We start from the raw sequence: 21,485 nt of genomic DNA on the forward strand, positions 1-21,485 counted from the left end.
GAGTCACTTCTCCATGGAGATAATCTAATTAAAGTTTACAACAAAGAGTGCTGAATAGGGATTAGAAGAAATGGCTGCCTTTACAAAATGGAATTAGGATTAAAACATGGTTTTTCTAGGGTATATATATATATCCTTTCAAACTAGCACAACTTCCATCACACTGTGTTCCAGGTATTCTTCCTAGGCTTTGACACCTTTAAATCATTTAATTCGCACAATACCATGAAATAGCTACTGTTATTATATCCATTAACAGCTAAGGAAACCCAAGCAGGAAGACATTAAATAAATAGCTCAAGACCATTAACCTAGTAAAATTGCCTATTGTGATTCAAACTAAATACCTAGTTTCAGAATCAGTGCTCTAAAGTATTAGGCTATTCTAGAGCTTAAAAAAGAATGAGAAATCATGTATCTTTCTGAAAGTGCATTTGTTCTAGTTTGCTAGTTGCCAGAATGCAATATACCAGAAATGGAACTGATTTTAAAAGGGGAAATTTATTAAACTGCAAGTTTACAGTTCTAAAGGGGTGAATTTCTCCAAATTAGAGCAATGTCCAAATGGACTACAGAAATGTCCAAACTAAGGCACCAACAAGAGACTGATGCCTTTCTTTCACTCAAGAAAGGCCAATGAAGTTCAGGGTTTCTCAAACTGGAAAGGCACGTGATGAACATGGCGACGTCTGCTAGCTGTCTCTTCAGGCTTCTTGTTTCATACAGCTCTCCCGGGGGTGTTTTCCTTCTTCATCTCTAAAGGTCTCTAGCTAGTAGACTCTATAGCTCTCTCTAAAATGTTTCCTCTTTTAAAGGATTCTGGTGAACTAATCAAGACCCACCTGGAATGGGGAGAGTCATATCTTCCTCTAATCAAAAGTTGAAACCCATAATCAGGTGTGTAGCATTTCCATGGGAACAATCAAAAAGCTCCCAGCCTGCAATACTGATTGAAGGAAGATTAAAGGACATGGATTTTCTGGGGTCCACCACAGATTCAAACTGGCACATTACACCCTTTGGACCCCAAAAAGACATGTTCTTTCTAAATGCAAAAAAACATTCATTTCATAACAATATCATAAAGCCTTAAAGCATTTCAGTAACAATACAAATGCAAAACAAAGTCAGGAACAGTACAAAATCCTATTAAAGTTAGTTACAGGCATGGTCTGTCATAAGGCAAAATTCTCCTCTGGCTCTGAACCTGTAAAACTCAGAACAAGTTATTTGCTGCTAACACACAAAGGAGGGACAGTCATAGGGATAAATACCCCTATTCCCGTGGGGAGAAACTGGAAGGAACACAGAGGTCACCGACCTGAGCAGTTTTGAAAACCTGCAGAGCAAACTCCATTAGATTTCAAAGTCTGAGAGTCATTTATCCTCAGGGTTTTAGAAAGCAGCAGTTCAATGGCCTATGCAGCAGCCAGCCTCTCTCTGAATGCAACCGTGGAGGACAATGGAGAGACTACCTTTTTCTTGGCTTCACTCTCTCCAAGCTCCAGGGCTGCACCCAGGCTCACTGCCATCTCCAGGGCACTCACTCAATTAAATCCCTCCATACGGTGGCAACCAGACTCTCCTCAATCCCCAAGAAATGTGCTCCACCCTCTCCAAGGCCTGAGGCAGCATCACTCTTCAATCGCAAGGAGGTGGAAAACCCATTTTCTGTCTTTGGGGCAAACTCACCTTCCCCACTTGTTTGGGTGGGTCAGTTCTTCTGGGCCGAAGTTTCTTGACTTTAGACTTCAGCTTCCATAGTTCTGCTCAGAGTTATTTTACATTCACATTGTCCCTTTTCTGTCCCTCTCTGTCCAGCCTGGCAGTGGTTCTACTTATACAGATTCCACAATACTCTTGCTGGCCTTCTATGTAGTAGGCTCAGATTGTGCCCATCAGACATAAGGAGGTTCCACAAATCCTTCCTGGATAATTCCATTTCCAAACCTGGCTTTCTCTGAAATGGCGGACTTGTTATACATTTGGTTAAATCCTCATGTGGGGGACTATTCAATGGGGTCTCCCTTCCTGGAAGTGCAGAACATCAATTTCTGGTTTCTTTGTACCCAAGAGTTCAGTTCTCAGCTTATTTCTTTCCTGTTGCATTTCACTATAAGCTGCAAGGAGAAACCAGGCTGCATTTTCCACATTTAATTTGGAAATCTCTTCTGTTAAATATCCAAGTTCATGGCTATTAAAATCTGCCTTCCAGCCAAAGCCACTAGATAATTTTGTTAGATTATCTGCCATTTAAAAACACAGATCTCTTTTCTTACTGTCTGCAATAATACATGTCTCATTTCTGTCCAAAGCCCTATCAGAAGTATTTTTAGAGTCTACATTTCTACCAAAGTCTCTTCAAAGGATTCTAGGCCTTCTCTCTCAAGCTCCTCACAACTCCTCCAAAAGTTTCCTCCTATCTATGTAAAAAGCCATTCCAACATGTTTGGTATTTGGAAACTGTGGCAGCACCCCACTCTTGGTACCAAAATCTGTTTTAGTTTGCTAGATGCCAGAATGTGATATATCAGAAATGGAATGGCTTTTAAAAGGGGGAATTTATTAAGTTGCAAGTTTACAGGCGTGAAGGTGAAGGAGGTGAATTTGTCCAAATTAAAGCAAGTTTATAGAAATGTGAAGATTAAGGCACCAACAAGGGGTTATCTTCACCCAAGAAAGGCCAATGAAGTTCAGTTTTTTTTTTTCCCAGCTGGAAGGGCACATGGCAAACACAGCGATGTCTGCTACCTGTTTCTCCATACTTCCTGTTTCATGAAGCTCTCCCAGGAGTATTTTCTTTCTTCATCTCCAAAGATCTCTGGCTAGTAGACTCTCTTGCTTTCTCCAAAATGTTTCCTCTTTTAAAGGGTCCGATAAAGTAATCAAGACCCACCAAGAATGGGAAGAACCAAATATCACTCTAATCAAAAGTTAATACCTACAATCGGGTGAGTCACATCTCCAAAGCTCCCAGCCAGCAATACTGAATGAGGATTAAAGGACATGGCTTTTCTGGGGTCCACCACAGATTCAAACTGGCACAGCATTTTATAAGGATTATACTCTGAACCTGACATATTCATGTCCCCTTATAAGCAAAGCAGCCACATTTCAACCTCTTCCTCAGAGATACTTTGTTCATTCAACAAATACTTGTGCATCTTCTTGTGACTAGCACTGGTCTAAGCACCTGGGATAAACCAGGGAAAGAAACAAAAAAAAACCTTTGCCCTCATAAATATAATACCAAAGTTGTAGCTACAAAGTTTAGGGATAAATGTTTAACCTAAAGCCATCTATTTATTGGCATCCAGCAGATAATGAAGTGGCCCAATATCCTAGCTTTGCCCTAGAGGAAGGCATTACATGATTATAGTTATTCTCTTACAAAATTGAGAGAGTTTGCAGTAAGTGAACTCAGCAGAAATAAGGAAACATAGAGAAAAAGCAATAAGCTCAAACAATGAGGTAACAGAAGATCAAATATGCAAAGGTCAGAAGACAGGGAAAAGGACAGTGGAGATAGGGAATATAGTAGGAGAGAAGAAAGTCATTAGTACAGGGAGAAACAGAAAAGAATTTCAAGAATATTGAACTGCTAGTGGTGGACATAACAATATCTAATAAGTTTTCATTTGGATTTTACTAATAAAGATGTTTCATACTATTTCATGTCCTTATTGGTTATTCACATATAAATTCCTTTGTGAAGTACCAGATCAGGTTTTATATCCATTTTTATTGGTTTGCTTTTCTTTTTGTATTTGAAATATAATTGTTATATAACATATTCTGCACAAAAATACTTTGTAAGATATGTATTTAATTGCAAACATTTTTTGTCAATCTGTGGTATACTACTTATTGTCCTTCATAAGAATATTCAGCTGATCTAGCATGATTTGTTAAAAACATATCCTTTCATCATTAAATTACCTTGTAGATAATCTCTTAACCATATATGTGGGTCTAATTCTCTTGTGTTTCATTAATCTCGATGATTATCCTTTTACCATTACCACACTGTCTTGACTGCAATAGCATTTTACTTTATAATAAGTCTTGAAATCAGATAGTATGAAGTCTCCAACTTGGTTCTTTTTAAAATTTGCTATGGTCAATCCATGTTCTTTGAGTCTCCATATAAATTCCAGAACAAGTACGTCAAATTCGATTTTTAAAAAGCCTAGTACGATTCTGATTGGGATTTCACTAAATCCATAAATCAATTTGGAAAGAAATTACAATAAATTAAAGTGGTATATGCCTCTATTTACGGTGGTCATCTTTAATTTGTCTCAGAAATATGGTGTTCACTGTGTGATATTTGTCTTCTTTTGTAAAATTTATTACTATTTTATACATTTTAAGACCAATGGAAAGATATTTTAAATTTCACTTTGCAATTCTTCACTACTTATATATAGAAAAATATATTAAATTTTGTTTATTAACTTTGTATCCTATGACCTAGATAAATCCTTTTATTTGGTCTGATATATTTTTCACATTTTAAATGTCACTCTTTATTATATTCTATACAAGATCATGTCATTTGTGAATTAAAAAATTTTTCTTCTTCCTTTCCAATGTGAATACTTATTATCTCTTTGCTTGTCCTTCTGCACTGTCAAGGATGTCCAGTAAAATAATGAATAGAAGTGGCAAGTGTAAACATCATGCCTTGTTGTCTCTCTTACAGGCAAGAGTTTGGTTTTTCCATTCACTGATGATAATTACATGTAGGTTTTGTTTTTTTTGTAGATTCCTTAATTTGTTTGACTATGTTTCCATCTATTCCTAGTACCCTGTGAGGTTTTATTATGACTAGATATTGAATTTTATCAAATGCCTTTTCTGCAACTACTGAAACGATTGTGGTTTTCTCCACAATCTCTGTGATTCTGTTAATGGAAATAATTGCATTGATTTTTTTGAAGTTAAAATAATCATGCAATGCCAGGATAAATTCTTCTTAGTCATTAGAAATTATATTTTTTATACACTGCTGAATTTGATTTGTTGATATTTGATTAAGGATTTCTGCATCATAGGTTCATGAGGGATAGTGGTCTAAACTTTTCCTTACTCACAATGCCTTCTTGGTGGGAAACTGGGATAATGCTGGTCTCACTAAGATATCTGGGCTGGAGTTTACTTGGTGAAAAAGATTTTAATTAGAAACTCTGTCTTTACTTGAAACAGGAATATTCGGATTTTTCTATTTCTTCTTACCTCAGTTTTGATGAGGTAATTTTTAACGAATTTGTCAGTTTTTTTTTTTTTTTTTTTTTTTAAAGAAAGGGAGGAAGGGAAGGAAAGACAGAGAAGGAAGGAAGGATAGAAGGAAGGAAGGGAGGAAGAAAGGGAAACATCTTTAAACATTTTCTTGTTTTTATTATATTTTGTTTGTTTGTTTGTTTTTTTACATGGGCTGGGGCCGGGAATCGAACCGAGGTCCTCCGGCATAGCAGGCAAGCACTCTTGCCCGCTGAGCCACCGCGGCCCGCCCGAATTTGTCAGTTTTATAGATCGTCAATAAACTTTTTTTTTTTTTTCCATTGGGCAGGCACCAGGAAATGAACCCAGGTCTCCGGCATGCCTAGTGAGTCACTATGGTCTGCCCCGTCAATATACTTTTCTTTTTATTATTCTTTTTTTCTTTTCTTTTATTTAACATAAAAATATACAAACACAAACATTTTCACCATATGATCATTCCATTCTTGATACATAATCAATAACTCACAACATCATCACATAGTTGTATATTCATCATCATGCTCATTTCTTAGAACATCTGTATCAATTCAGAAAAAGAAAAAGTAAAAAGAAAAAAATTCATACATACCACACCCCTTACCCCTCCCTTTCACTGATCACTAGCATTTCAATCTACTAAATTTATTTTAAGATTTGTTTTCCTATTATTTATTTATTTTTAACTCATATGTTTTACTCATCTGTCCATAAGGTAGAAAAAAGAGCAAGAGACAAGGTTTTCACAATCACACAGTCACACTGTGAAAGCTGTATCATTCTATAATCATCTTCAAGAAACATGGCTACTGGAACGCAGCTCTACAGTTTCAGGCAGTTCCCTCCAGCTTCTCCATTAAATTTTAAATAAAAAGGTGATATCTATATAATGCGTAAGAATAACCTCCAGAATAACATCTCAACTCTGTCTGGAAGCTCTCAGCCATTGATACTTTATCTTGTCTCATATTGCTCTTCCTCCTTTTGGTAGAGAAGGTTTTCTCAACCCTGTGATGCTGACTCCCTGCTCATTTAAAGATTTCTGTCCCACACATAGAGAGGGGGAGGGTAGTGAGTTTGCTTCTCATTTTCGCTGAGAAAGGCCACATCTGAGCAACAAAAGAGGTTCTCTGGGGGTGACTCTTAGGCTTAATTTTGAGTAGGCTTAGCCTATCCTTTAAGGGGTTAAGTTTCATATGAACAAACCCCAAAATTCAGGGCTCAGCCTATTGCTTTGGTTGTCCTCACTGTTTGTGAGAATACCAGGAATTCTTCACTTGGGGAAGCTGAATCTTCCCCCTTCCTCGCCATTCCCCCAAGGAGACTTTGCAAATACTTTTTATTTCACTGTTCAAATCACTCTGGGAATAATCAGGGCATCACGCTGGATAAACCTAAAAAATCTCATGGCCTAGTCAAGGTTCTTTGTACTTATGGTGTTCAAATAAGCTGTCCACATAAGTTATATTAGGAAATTTACTAGTCAAAATATAAACTTTGTACATATAAACATCTTTTGCTTTAATTTCACACATAAGTTAAAGTTTTAAAATATTAATTACCATCTGTTTTCAACACCCTGCAATATTGACATTACTTGGTTATTCCTCATGCAAAAAAATTTTTAAATTTGTACATTTAGTCACTATCATTATACACTCTAGGCATTCCTATACTATACCAACTCAGTCTTTATTGTCTATCTTTTCTTTTTATTTCATCTGTGCCCCCTGGCCTCCTCCCTCTGTCATTCTAATATTCAGCTTCATTCAGTGTTCTAACATTACTGTATTACAGTTAGGTAGTATTGTGCTATCCATTTCTGATTTTTTACAATCAGTTCTGGATCCCTTCAGCTCCAATTACCCAGTTATCTACCCTATTTCTATCTTCTAATGGTCTCTGTTCTTAAATGAAACTTACCAAGTTCATTCACTAATGTTAGTTCATATCAGTGAGACCATGCAGTATTTGTACTTTTGTTTCTGGATAATCTTACACAGGAATAATGTGCTTAAGGTCCATCCATGTTGTTATATACCTCATAACTTTATTCTGTCTTACAGCTGCATAATATTCCATCCTATGTATATACCACAGCTTGTTTAGGCACTCATCTGTTGATGGACATTTGGGCTGTTTCCATCTCTTGGCAATTGTAAATAATGCTGCTATAAACATTGGTGTGCAAATGTCCATTTGTGTCCTGGACTTCATGTCCTCTGAGAAGAAACCTAGCAGTGGTATTACTGGGTCATATGGCAATTCTATACTTAGCTTCCTGAGGAACCGCCAAACTGCCTTCCACATGATTGTACCCTCTTTCTCCACATCCTCTCCAGCACTTGTCGTTTTCTGTTTTATTGATAATGACCATTCTGGTGGGTGTGAGATGATATCTCATTGTGGTTTTGATTTGCATTTCCCTAATAGCCAGGAAAGTTGAGTATCTTTTCATGTGCCTTTTGGTCATTTGTATTTCCTCTTCTGAGAAGTGTCTGTTCCAGTCTTTTGCCCATTTTGTAATTGGGTTCTCTGTCTTTTTATTATTGAGTTGAACAATCTCTTTATATATTCTGGATACTAGTTCTTTATCAGATATATCGTTTCCAAATATCATCAGCCATTGGGTAGGCTGTCTTTTTACTTTCTCGACAAAGTTCTTCGATGCACAAAAGTTTATAATTTTGAGGCATTCCCAATCATCTATTTCTTTCATCAATGCTTGTGATTTGAGTGTAAGATCTAGGAAACCGCTTCCAATTGTAAGATTTATAAGATATTTTCCTACATTTTCTTCTAACTGTTATATGATCTTAGATTAATGATTAGGTCTTTGATCCATTTTGAGTTAATTTTGGTATAGGGTGTGAGATATGGATTCTCTTTCATTCTTTCGCATGTGGATATCCAGTTCTCTAGTCACCATTTATTGAAGAGACTGTTCTGTCTCAGATGAGCTGGCTTGACTGCCTTATCAAAGATCAATTGTCCATACATGAGAAGGTCTATATCTGAACACTCTATTTGATTCCTTTCATTAGTATATCTATCTTTATGCCAGTACTATGCTGTTTTGACCACTGTAGCTTCGTAATATGCCTTAAAATCAGGCAGCATGAGACCTCAGGTTTCATTTTTTTTCCTTAGGATACTTTTAGCAATTCAGGACACCCTGCCCTTCAAGATAAATCTGGTTATTGGTTTTTCTTTTTCTGAAAAGTAAGTTTCTGGGATTTTAATTGGTATTGCATTGCATCTGTAAATCAAATTAGGTAGAATTAACATCTTAACTATATTTAGTCTTACAATCCATGAACATGGTATGCCCTTCCATTTATTTAGGTATTCTGTGATTTCTTTTAGCAATTTCTTGTACTTTCCTTTGTATAGGTCTTTTGTATCTTTTAGTTAAATTTATTCCTAAATATTTTATTCTTGGTTGCAATTGTGAATGGAATTTTGTTCTTGATTTCCCTCTTAGATTGTTCATTATTAGTGCATAGAAACACTACAGATTTTTCAGTGTCAATCTTGTAACCTGGCCACTTTGCTGTACTCACTTTATTAGCTCAAGTAGTTTTGTGTGGATTTTTCGACAGATGTTATCATATCATCTGCCAACAATGAGAGTTTTACTTCTTCCTTTCCAGTTTTGATGCCTTGTACTTCTTTTTCTTGTCTAATTGCTATGGCTAGAACTTCCAACACAATGATGAGTAACAATGGTGATAGTGGACATCCTTGTCTTGTTTCTGATCTTAGGGGGAAAGTTTTCAGATTTTCTCCATTGAGGATGAAGTTAGCTGTGGGTTTTTCATATATTCCCTTTATCATGTTGAAGAAGATCCCTTCTATTCCTAACCTTTGCCGTGATTTCAAAAAGAAAGGATGCTGAATTTTGTCAGATGCCTTTTCTGCATCAATCAAGATGATCATGTTGTTTTTCTGCTTTGATTTGTTGATACGGTGTATTACATTAATTGATTTTCTTATGTTGAACCATCCTTGCATACCTTGGATGAATCCTACTTGGTCATGCTGCATAATTCTTATAATGCGCTGCTGGATTTTATTTGCAAGAATTTTGTTGAGGATTTTTGCATCTATATTCATTAGAGAGATTGCTCTGTAGTTTTCTTTTCCTGTAATATCTTTGTCTGGCTTTTGGTATGAAGGTGATGTTGGCTTCATAGAATGAATTAGGTAGCCTTCCCTCTTCTTCAATTTTTTTTTTTTTTTTGAAGTGTTTGAGCAGGATTGGTACTAATTCTTTCTGGAATGTTTGGTAGAATTCACATGTGAAGCCATCTGGTCCTGGACTTTTCTTCTTGGGGAGATTCTCAATGATTAATTCAATTTCTTTACTTGTGATTGGCTTGTTGAAGTTGTCTATTTCTTTTCAAGTCAATATTGGTTCTTCATGCCTTTCTAGGAAGTTGTCTATTTCATCTACATTGTCTAGTTTATTAGCATAAAGTTATTCATAGTATCCTCTCATTACTCCTTTTATTCCTGTGGGTCAGTTGTTATGTCTCCTCTTACATTTCTGAATTTATTTATTTGCATCCTCTCTTCTTCTTTTTGTCAACCTCACTAAGGGTCCATTAATCTTACTGATTTTCTCATAGAACCAACTTCTGGTTTTGTTGATTTTCTCAATTGTTTTCATGTTCTCAGTTTCATTTATTTCTGCTCTAATTTTTAATATTTCTTTCCTTTTACTTGCTTTGGGGTTAGTCTGCTGTTCTTTCTCTAGTTCTTCCAAGTGGACACTTAATTCTTCAATTTTTGCTCTTTCTTCTTTTTTGATATAGGCATTTAGGGCAATAAATTTGCCTTTTAGCACTGCCTTTGTCGCATACCATAAATTTTGATACGTTGTATTTTCATTTTCATTTGCCTTGAGACATTTACTGATTTCTCTTGTAATTTCTTCCTTGACCCACTGGTTGTTTAAAAGTGTGTTGCTGAGCCTCCGTATATTTGTTAATTTTCCGGCACTCGGCCTATTATTGATTTTCAACTTCATTCCTTTATGACCTGAGAAAGTGTTTTGTATGATTTCAATCTTTTAAAATTTATTGAGACTTGCTTTGTGACCCAGTATATGGTCTATCCTTGAGAATGATCCATGAGCACTTGAGAAAAAGGTGTATCCCGCTGTTGTGGAGTATAATGTTCTATAAATGTCTGTTAAGTCTAGCTCATTTACTGCATTATTCAAATTCTGTTTCTTTATTGATCCTCTGTCTAGGTATTTTGTCCGTTGATGAGTGTGGGGAAATAAAATCTTCAACTATTATGGTAGATGTGTTTATTTCTCTTTTCAGTGTTTGCCTCATGTATCTTGTAGCACTCAGGCTCACTGCATAAATAGTTATGATTATTATATCTTCTTGGTGAATTGTTCCTTTTATTAATACATAGTGTCATTCATTATCTCTTTTAACTGTTTTACATTTGAAGTATAATTTGTTGGATATTAGTATAGCTACCCCTGCTCTTTTCTGATTGTTTTTTGTATGGAATATCTTTTCCCAACCTTTCACTTTCAAACTATGTTTATCCTTGGGTATAAGATGTGTTCCTGTAGAAGGACCTCAGGCTTGCCAATCAAGAGCTTAAGTTGCGGCGGGCCGCGGTGGCTCAGCGGGCAAGAGTGCTTGCCTGCCATGCCGGAGGACCTCGGTTCGATTCCCGGCCCCAGCCCATGTAAAAAACAAACAAACAAACAAAATATAATAAAACAAGAAAATGTTTAAAGATGTTTCCCTTTCTTCCTCCCTTCCTTCCTTCCATCCTTCCTTCCTTCTCTCTGTCTTTCCTTCCCTTCCTCCCTTAAAAAAAAAAAAAAAAAAAAAAAAAGAGCTTAAGTTGCTATGTGGCTCTGCGTATCTCCAGGTCCTATGTGCCCTCTGCTTTCATTTAGGGCCAAGACCCTTTCACATATTGTTTGCTCTCTGATCCGAAAAACCTCTTCTTCCCCCGCCCCCCCCCCCCCTTTTTTCTTTTAACATCACCCCTGCGCCCTCTGAGCTGGGGCATAAACCAGCAACCTCAGCTTTTACTCAAGGTTAAGTTGAGCTGAGGGCCTATTTTTAGTAGTCAGAATTTGTTAATTAATTCCACAATTGGAGAATGGTTGTGCTCAGCCCCTGCTGCTGATAAAGTCTCTTTCCTTTCCCTCTGGGAAGCAGCCTGTCAGGGGAGGGGTGCAGGCTCTGCCAGTTCACAGTTCTGGGTGGGCTCGCAGCCGGTCCAGCATGTCCAGACTGGGGTATGCTGTGTGTCCAGTCACTGACATGTCCCCAGCAGTCGTCCTGTACTGTTCCTGGCTATTTACTAGTTGCTCTGGAGGATGAACTAAATCCCACACCTCACTTACCTGCCATCTTCAAACTTTAGTTTTTCCAATATACTTTTTAATTATATTTTATTGAGATATAATCACACATCATATAATCCATTAAAAGTATACAATCGGTAACTCACAGTATCAACACGTAGATCGATACACCTTTATTGTCTTTTTAATGTCTGTAGGATCTGTAGTGATGTGCTATCTTTTATTATCAATTCTGGTAATTTTGTTTTCTTTTTTCTTGATTTAGTTATGTGGTTATCAATTTTTTGATGTTTTCAAACAACTGGCTCTTATTTTCCTTGCTTTTTCTCTACTGTTTGCTCTGTATTTCAATGGTTTCTACTCTTAGGGTTATTATTGCCTTTTCCTTACTTTAATTTTAACTTGTACTTCTCTTTCCATCTTTTTTACAGTAGAGGCTTAGAATATTGATTTTCAACCTAATTTTTCTGTTCTAATATAAGGAGACTGATAAATTTTCCCTCTAAGCACTGCTTTAGATTTATTTCATAAATCCTGATGTATTGTGTTTATTATAATTTTAAGATTTTTTAAAAATTTCATTCTTCTGCTTTATGAGTTTTGCTTTGTGTATTTTGAAGCTCTTTTTTTTAGGTGCACACATATTTAGGAGTATTGTCTCTTCTTAAAGAATTGAGCCTTTTACCATTATACCCCTCTTTATATCTCAAAAAGATTCTTACCCTGAAGTCTACTTTTTATGATAAGACTATAACCATATCAACTTACCCAATTCTAGATGGAACTTGAAATGACTGAGAAATTCAAATAAATTTTTTCAAAAATATCTCAAGATCTGTAACAAACTATCTTAGCATCCATTTTGTAGAATTATGTGCTGTTTTGAAATTGTAATATACCCCAGGAAAAATGTTCTTTTCTTTTTTCTTTCTTTTTTATTTAAAAAATATGGAATGCTTCATGAATTTGCATGTCATCCTTGTGCAGAGGCCATGCTAATCTTCTCTGTATCGTTCCAATTTTAGCATATGTGCTGCCAAAGTGAGCACAAATCATTTTCCTTTAATCTTGATCCAATCTTGTAAGGGCAGAAGTTTGTTTGGGTAGGACCTTTTGATTAGGTTGTTTCCATGGAGATGTGACCTACTCAATTGTGGATGGGACCTTTTGATTAGGTGGATCATGTGACAACACCCATTTAAGGTGGGTGTTGATCTCTTACTGGAGCCCGAAATGAAGAAAATAAAAGACAGAAAACACAGACAGAACTCAGAGCTGACACAGACAGCAGAGACATGAAACCAGAGTGCAGATGTTTGGAGATGCAGAAAGATATAACTCCAACAGAAGCCAGAAGGACCCACAGGAGCTGTGAGAGCCATTTGAAACCAGATGTCATGAGAGAAGAACAGTAGATATCACCAGGTGTCTTCCCATGTGACAGAGAAGTGCTAGATGCCAGATGCCTTTCCCGAGAAGGTATCCTCAACATGGCCATTTTAATGGCCTTACAACTGTAAACATGTAACTTAATAAATCCCCTTTATGAAAGCAAATCCATTTCTGGTATATTACATTCTGGCAGTTTTAGCAAAATGAAACAGATGTATTTACTAAAAGATTCTTTCTCACATTTCTCTAACTTTACAACAAATATATCATCAATTTCTTTAATACGGAAAAGACAAAAAAAAAATGAGGAACATTTCCTATGTATGTGTGAACTTGAAAGTGGGCAGTACAGTTCACATTAACAATTCTTACAGAGCAAAAAGTTTGACAAGGGTCACTTAAATTATCCTTTGCTCAGATACTTGGTATTCCACCGGATGAAACACTTCAAATTAATTTTCTTTGCATTGGTACGAAAATTGCTAGAAAAAATACTACATATTTTATTCTTTACTGATATAGTTTTAAATAGGGGCTTGGGGGATAAAGAAGTGTTAATGTGGTAATCTGAACAATTGTTTTCAATAATGAAAAAAGCTTACAGTATAGAATACTGAAAATCTGACATCAAATCCTTGCTCAGAAACTTTCCACCTATGTGACCTTGCATGTCAAATTCTTGGTTATTTTGTGCAGATATTTAAACAATAATTAGAACTTGAATACTGAAGGCCATTTATTAAAAGTTTACCATATACTAAACCAAGTGGACCAAAGAGCACTCATTTGATTATCACCTCATAACTTGTAGAATATTTATGTACTAGTGAAGCTGTTATTTATTAACTTCTTTTTTTATTTATTAACTTCTTATACTCAATTATGATGTTATTTTAATAAACTTATTTGAAAAGATATTTTCTATCATGATTAAAAATTAAAAATCAATATTATATGCCAGAAAGAGATGTTTACTACTGATGGCAATGAACAATAATGATGCTATGAACATGAATAATGTTCATGAACATTTGTGTACGTTTACTTCCATTTATTGTTTTTTTTAAACTTTTTTATTGTACAGTGTAACATATATAAAAAGAAAAGAAATAAAAAAGCAATAGTTTATAGTTTTCAAAGCACTCTTCAACAAGTAGTTACAGAACAGATCCCAGAGTTTATCACAGGCTACCATACGATCCTCTCAGATTTTTCCTTCTAGCTGCTCCAGAATATAGGAGGCTAGAAGGCTTAAATATTTTATCACCAAAATCAACTTTTTTTCTTTCGTTTTTGTGAAAAATAACATATATACAAAGAAGCAGTAAATTTCAAAGCACAACACCACAATTAGTAGTAGGACAGATTTCAGAGTTTGGCATGGGTTAGATTCACAATTTTAGGTTTTTACTTATAGCTGCTCTAAAATTCTGGAGACTAAAAGAGATATCAATTTAGTGATTCAGCAGACATACTCATTTGTTAAATCCTATCTTCTCTGTACAACTCCACCATCACCTTTGATCTTTCTAGCCCTATCTTTAGGGGTATTTGGGCTATGGCCATTCTAACTTTTTCAAAATACTGGAAGGGTCTGTCACTAATATGGGATAGGGAGATGGAACTATATGATGTACCAGAGAGGCTGGCCCCTTTGGCTTCCAGGACCTCTCTGGTCTAGGTACCCATCTGGAGGTTGTAGGTTTCTGGAAAGTTACACTAATGCATGGAACCCTTGTGGAATCTTATATATTGCCCTAGGTGCTCTTTAGAATTGGCTAGAATGGTCTTGGTTGGGATTTGGCAGGTTATAAAGCCGAGTTCTGTAGCTGCTGGGATGGTGGGTGCATGAGGTAATGTGAGGGGTCCCTGAGTCTCTTAACTTAAGAGAGCCTTTTTAATAGATGCACACTTTAAATGAAAAAAAGACACATAAAAAATAATAATAAAGTTCTGAGTACCAGTCAAGAGCAATGGAATAACAACCAAGAATAAAAAAGTGACTTTACTTCTCATTGTTACCACTATCAGCAAGATGATCCTTATCAGATCATTCTCCTTGTAAGGACTTCGGTTTCATAGTATATACAGAAGGGAGGGGAATTTGCTTAAAATATAACAACCAACGGTTGGGCAGTGCAATGGTGGCTTAGTGGCAGAATTCTCACCCACCACACCAAAGACTGGAGTTCAATTCTCGGTGCCTATCCATGTAAAAAAATAAATAAATCTAATTAATTAATCAATTAAAATACATAAATAAATAATATATAAAATGGTCACTAATATTCTAAAGTATTTTGATTTAAAGTTAATGTGTCACTTATCTAGATATGGTGAAGAAAGCCAACAGAAAGAAACACTACTTGGTTTTTCCCCTAAAAGTTCTATATGATTCATAGCATAAAATCAACAATAAATAAAGAATCTATTCTTTCTGTAATAAAATATCATATTGAAGTTTCAATATAATTTAACTTACAAGACTATATGTAACCAATGGCCTTCAACTATACATGGGTTTCTAATATCATGGTCAAAATAAAAACACACATATTAATATCCTACATGTCAGCTCTGAAAACAGCCATTACAGTCAACTTGTTACACATAAGCCAAACCACAAATAGTTCTTTTCAGTTTCAGAACCTTTCTAATTTTTTTAAAAGTTAACTTTGAAAGAAATAGTCTAAGCATTTGAGTCTGACACTAAACTAAAAAAAAAAATTGAACTGTGTACTCAATCACCACATACTAGTCACAGGAATTGGGTAGTTTAGAACTGGCTACTCAATCACCAAATACTAGTCACAGGAATTGGTTAGTTTAACACAAATATATTTGGAGATAAAGTATTTTGTTAATGAGTGCATATGATTTAATTGCATTGAAATGGAAAATGTTATTTCTTAAGCATATTGTATTATACCATATGAGATAACCAATGTTATTTCCACACCTCCTGTAATATTTACCTTAGCCTATTAACAAATAAATTCTACATATTTATTTGTTAGTAATAGCATGTTTCATCTCCTAGACAGTATTAATACTTAAAAAAATTATTCAGTCATCCCATGTGATTTCTCATGGAAATGTTTATAACAGGAAAAGGATACATACTGATGCATTTTTATTTTCAGTAATTAAAGGTCATGCATGTTAAAGCAACATACATAAGCTAATATGCCTAATAATAGAAAATAAGAATACTGATCTTTTCAGATGTTTTTCATTAGTAAAGGAAGTATATTTATTAAATGTGAAAGCCTTAGTATTATCATTAAAAAACAAACTAAACATCCTAATTATCTTATTGGACTTGTATAAAGTTCAAATTGCTTTGTAATCTGTGGAGGGATTAACAAACAAAATTTCCACATTATGAGAAGAAATGAACACTGTTTGAAGACAATACTGAATAAAAAATCAAACTTATACCCAAATTTTTATTTCTCCAAAATACTTTTTTCATATTTTTATTCAGAAATTTTAACAAGCAAACATTCCACAGATGGTATATAATCTATGACTCACAATATCATCACAGAGTTGTGTATTCCTCACCATGATCATTTTGTAGAACATTTACATCACTCCAGAAAGAGAAATAAAAAGAAAAAAGAAAAATTCATACATTCCCAAACCTTACCCCTGTTTCATTAAACACTAGTATTTCCATCTCCCCAATTTATGTTAACCTTTGTCCCCCCCACTATATGTTTATTATCTTTTACGCATTTATCCATACCCTATATAAAAGGAGCATTAGACACAAGGTTTTCACAATCTCATAGTTGCATTGTAAAGCTATATTGTTATACAATTGTCTTCAACAGTCAAGGCTACTGGAGCACAGCTCAACAGTTTCAGGTACTTCCCTCTAGCTATTCTAAATCAACAAAAATTAAAAAGGAGATATCTATATAATGCATTAGAATAACCTCCAGGATAACCTCTCCACTCTGTTTGAAATCTCTCACCTACTTACATTTTAATTTTTCTCATTTCTCTCTTCCCCCTTTTGGTGCAGAAGGCTTTCCCAATCCCATGATGCTGGGTTCCAACTCATGTGGGGATCTCTGTTCCACATCAGGGAGAGTTACACCCCTGGGCGTCATGTCTCATGTAGTAGGAGAGGGCAGTGAGTTCACTTGCTGTGTTGGCTTAAAGAGAGAGTCCACATCTGAGGAATAAAAGAGGATCTCTGGGGGTGCCTCTTATACATAATTTTAAGTAGGTTTAGCCTATCCTTTGCAGGAATAAATTTCATAAGGGCAAATACCAAGATCGCGGGCTTGGCTTATTGATTTGGTTGTCCCCACTGCTTGGGAGAAGATAAAAAATTCTCTAAATGGGGAAGTTAAATATTTCCTCCTTTCTCCCCAGTATCCCAAGGGGGACTTGCAAATATTTCTTTATCCACTATCCATATTACTGTGGGATATATCAGGGCATCATACTAACCTGGACAAACCAAAAAAGGCTCACACCTTATTCAAGATTCCATGTACTTATGATGCTCAACTAAAGGAACCATACCAGTTAAATTAAAAAATGCACTACCCAAAATAAAAATTTTGCACCAAATAAAGATCTCTCCCTTTGGTCTCACACAGAAGTTGAAGTTTTAAAAGATGGACGATAACATCCTTTGCCCTGTATTCTGATTTACCTTAGTCCTAGCCATATCAGCTCTATTCTTAACTCTACTAGAAATCTGATCACTTTTTCAACTTTTTTTTTTTAAATTTTTTTATTAATCAAAAAAAAGAAAAGAAATTAACACAACATTTAGAAATCATTCCATTCTACAAATGCACTCAGTAATTCTTAGTATCATCACATAGATGTATGATCATCATTTCTTAGTACATTTGCATCGATTTAGGAAAAGAACTAGCAAAACAGCAGAAAAAAATATAGAATGTTAATATAGAGAAGAGAATTAAAATAATAATACTAATTATATATATATATATATAAAAAGGAAAAAGAAAAAAAACAAAAACAAAAGATACAAACACACAAACAAACAAAAAACCATATTTCAGGTGCAGCTTCATTCGGTGTTCCAACATAGTTACATTACACTTAGGTATTATTGTGCTGTCCATTTTTGAGTTTTTGTATCTAGTCCTGTTGCACAGTCTGTATCCCTTCAGCTCCAATTACCCATTATCTTACCCTGTTTCTAACTCCTGCTGGTCTCTGTTACCAATGATATATTCCAAGCTGATTCTCAAATGTCGGTTCACATCAGTGGGACCTTACAGTATTTGTCCTTTAGTTTTGGGCTAGACTCACTCAGCATAATGTTCTCTAGGTCCATCCATGTTATTACATGCTTCATAAGTTTAGTCTGTCTTAAAGCTGCATAATATTCCATCGTAGGTATATGCCACAGTTTGTTTAGCCACTCGTCTGTTGATGAACATTTTGGCTGTTTCCATCTCTTTGCAATTGTAGATAATGCTGCTATAAACACTGGTGTGCAAATGTCCGTCTGTGTCTTTGCCCTTAAGTCCCTTGAGTAGATACCTAGCAGTGGTATTGCTGGGTCGTAATCCATTCTGCCATTCTATGTCTTTTGATTGGGAAATTCAGTCCATTAACTTTTAGTATTATTACTGTTTGGATAATATTTTCCTCTACCATTTTGGCTTTTGTATTATATATATCATATCTGATTTTCCTTCTTTCTACACTTTACTCCATACCTCTCTCTTCTGTCTTTTCGTATCTGACTCTAGTGCTCCCTTTAGTATTTCTTGCAGAGCTGGTCTCTTGGTCACAAATTCTCTCAGTGACTTTTTGTCTATAAATGTTTTAATTTCTCCTTCATTTTTGAAGGACAATTTTGCTGGATATAGGAGTCTTGGTTGGCAGTTTTTCTCTTTTAGTAATTTAAATATATCATCCCACTGTCTTCTAGCTTCCATGGTTTCTGCTGAGAAATCTACACATAGTCTTATTGGGTTTCCCTTGTATGTGACAGATTGTTTTTCTCTTGCTGCTTTCAAGATCCTCTCTTTAACTTTGACCTCTGACATTCTAACTAGTAAGTGTCTTGGAGAACGCCTATTTGGGTCTATTCTCTTTGGGGTGCACTGCACTTCTTGGATCTGTAAATTTAGGTCTTTCATAAGAGTTGGGAAATTTTCAGTGATAATTTCTTTCATTAGTTTTTCTCCTCCTTTTCCCTTCTCTTCTCCTTCTGGGACACCCACAACACGTATATTTGTGCGCTTCATATTGTCATTCAGTTCCCTGATCCCCTGCTCAAGTTTTTCCATTCTTTTCCCTATAGTTTCTGTTTCTTTTTGGAATTCAGATGTTCCATCCTCCAGTTCACTAATTGTAGCTTCTGTCTCTTTAGATCTACCATTGTAGGTATCCATTATTTTTTCCATTTTTTCTTCTTTGTCCTTCACTCCCATAAGTTCTGTGATTTGTTTTGTCAGATTTTCTATTTCTTCTTTTTGTTCAGCCCATGTCTTCTTCATGTCCTCCCTCAATTTATTGATTTGGTTTTTGAAGAATTTTTCCATTTCTGTTCGTATATTCAGCATTAGTTGTCTCAGCTCCTGTATCTCATTTGAACTATTGGTTTGTTCCTTTGACTGGGCCATATCTTCAATTTTCCGAGCGTCATCCATTATTTTCTGCTGGTGTCTGGGCATTTGATCAGATTTCCCTGGGTGTGGGACCCAGCTGGTTGAAAGCTTTTTCTGTGAAATCTCTGGGCTCTGTTTTTCTTTTCCTGCCCAGTAGGTGGCGCTCGTGGCGCTCGTCTGTCTGCACGGGAGTCGGCCCGGGAAACCGCGCGTGGAGGTGGGGGTCGCTGGCCGCCGCGGCTTGGGAGAGTGCCGGTCCTAATTGCCCAGCTGGCCCGAAACGCCAAGCGTGACGGGAGGGCCCCGCTATCCAACGTTCCCAGTCAGACCGGGGAGCCACGTGCGTGGAGGGGACCCCAGTCGCCAGCCGCCCCAGCCGGGAAAACGCGCGCCCCTCGGGTAGCTCACCGCAGCAGATTCTCCCTGCCCGTTCAGCTGTTCCAGAATGGGGTACGCTGTCTTTTTGGTCTCTGTCGTGACTCCGGGAGCTGTTTCGTATTGTTTCTGTTTCTTTAGTTGCTTTTCTGGAGGAGGAACTAAGACCCGCGCGTCTTACTAAGCCGCCATCTTCTCCGGAAGTCTCAACTTTTTAAACAGTTCATGTATGGGGTACTGGTGACTTCCATAACTTCAGAGCTCCAATTCAGAATCTCAGGTGTCACATAAATACCCAACGTTTCTGGAAGTGACTAGGTTATAAACAAAGAGCTCAGTATCTCAGAATTTATAAATAACAGTTACCATTACTGAATATATGTGATGGCTATAAGAGCTTATCATCTAGGACCCTTTACAATAGGCCCCAACCTGATAAACCATGCTCTCGACTTCAGTTCACCAAGTTTTTATATTAAAGTTAGTACACATAAGTGAGGCATGATAATATATGTCTTTTTGTTTCTGACATTTCATTCAACATACAGTCCTTAAGGTTCATTCATATAGTTGCATGCCTCACAATTTCATAAGGGCAAACACCAATTTCATAAGGGCAAATTCCTTCGTGTGGCCACTCTGTAGTCCATTATATGTATACACCATAGTTTCCTTTTCCATTCCTCAGTTATTGTACCTTGAGGCTGCCCCATCCATTGTGGATTGTGAACACTGCTGCCAGTATGCAAATGTCCATTTGTGTCCCCAAACTCATTACCTTCAAATATATACTGGGCAACAGGGTTTCAGGATCACATGGCAACCCCATTGCTAGCCTCCTGTGGAACCACCATGCTTTCCTCCAAGGGGTTGCAACTCAAAGTTTCCCTACCAAAAGTGAACAGGTATGTCTCTTTTTCCCATTTCCTCTAGCGCTTATTTCTCTCTGCTCATTTGTAAACAGCTTAGTTCGCACATCATAGCACTTATTTTTCTCTACTCATTTGTAAACAGTGTAGTTCATACATCATACAATCCAACCTAAGTGGACAGACATGACTTCACCACTATAATCTATCTGAAGACATTTCTTTTTCTTCCACAAAGAATCCATACCCCTTCGCCATGCCCCCTGCCTGCTGACATTTAGCATATGACATTTTGGGCACAATCCCTTTGTTACATTCACTGGAGGCATACTACATTGTTATTGTTGACTATAGACCCTACCTTCAACTGACTGTACTTTTTCCCGTATACCATCTATTTTCAACATCCTGCAGTGTTGGCATTCATTTCTTCTTCCTCATGCAAAATTTTTTTATTTGTACATGTAATCACAACCACTGTCCACTCTATAACCTAAAATTATGACATCCCAGCCTTTATCCTCTATCTTTTTTTCTAGTTTCATACATGCCCCCGGCCCATCTCCTTCTATTATACTCACATTCAGCTTTATTCAGTATTTATATTATTGTGCTAGAATC

General features: G+C 36.2%; 1 protein-coding gene and 1 non-coding gene across 7 annotated transcripts in view; both read right to left on the bottom strand.

Annotated features, from left to right (window-relative positions):
- The window catches only part of SUPT3H (SPT3 homolog, SAGA and STAGA complex component), a 654,143-nt gene that overhangs the window by 362,239 nt on the left and 270,419 nt on the right, over window positions 1-21,485 (bottom strand). The gene's annotated exons all lie outside the window — the stretch shown is intronic.
- On the bottom strand, window positions 12,554-12,660 carry LOC143685253 (U6 spliceosomal RNA). Its single transcript, XR_013176501.1, has one exon. It is a non-coding gene; the product is annotated as a U6 spliceosomal RNA (small nuclear RNA).

The sequence above is a fragment of the Tamandua tetradactyla genome, chromosome 5 (genome assembly GCF_023851605.1).
Source record: "Tamandua tetradactyla isolate mTamTet1 chromosome 5, mTamTet1.pri, whole genome shotgun sequence".
Lineage (NCBI taxonomy): Eukaryota > Metazoa > Chordata > Mammalia > Pilosa > Myrmecophagidae > Tamandua > Tamandua tetradactyla.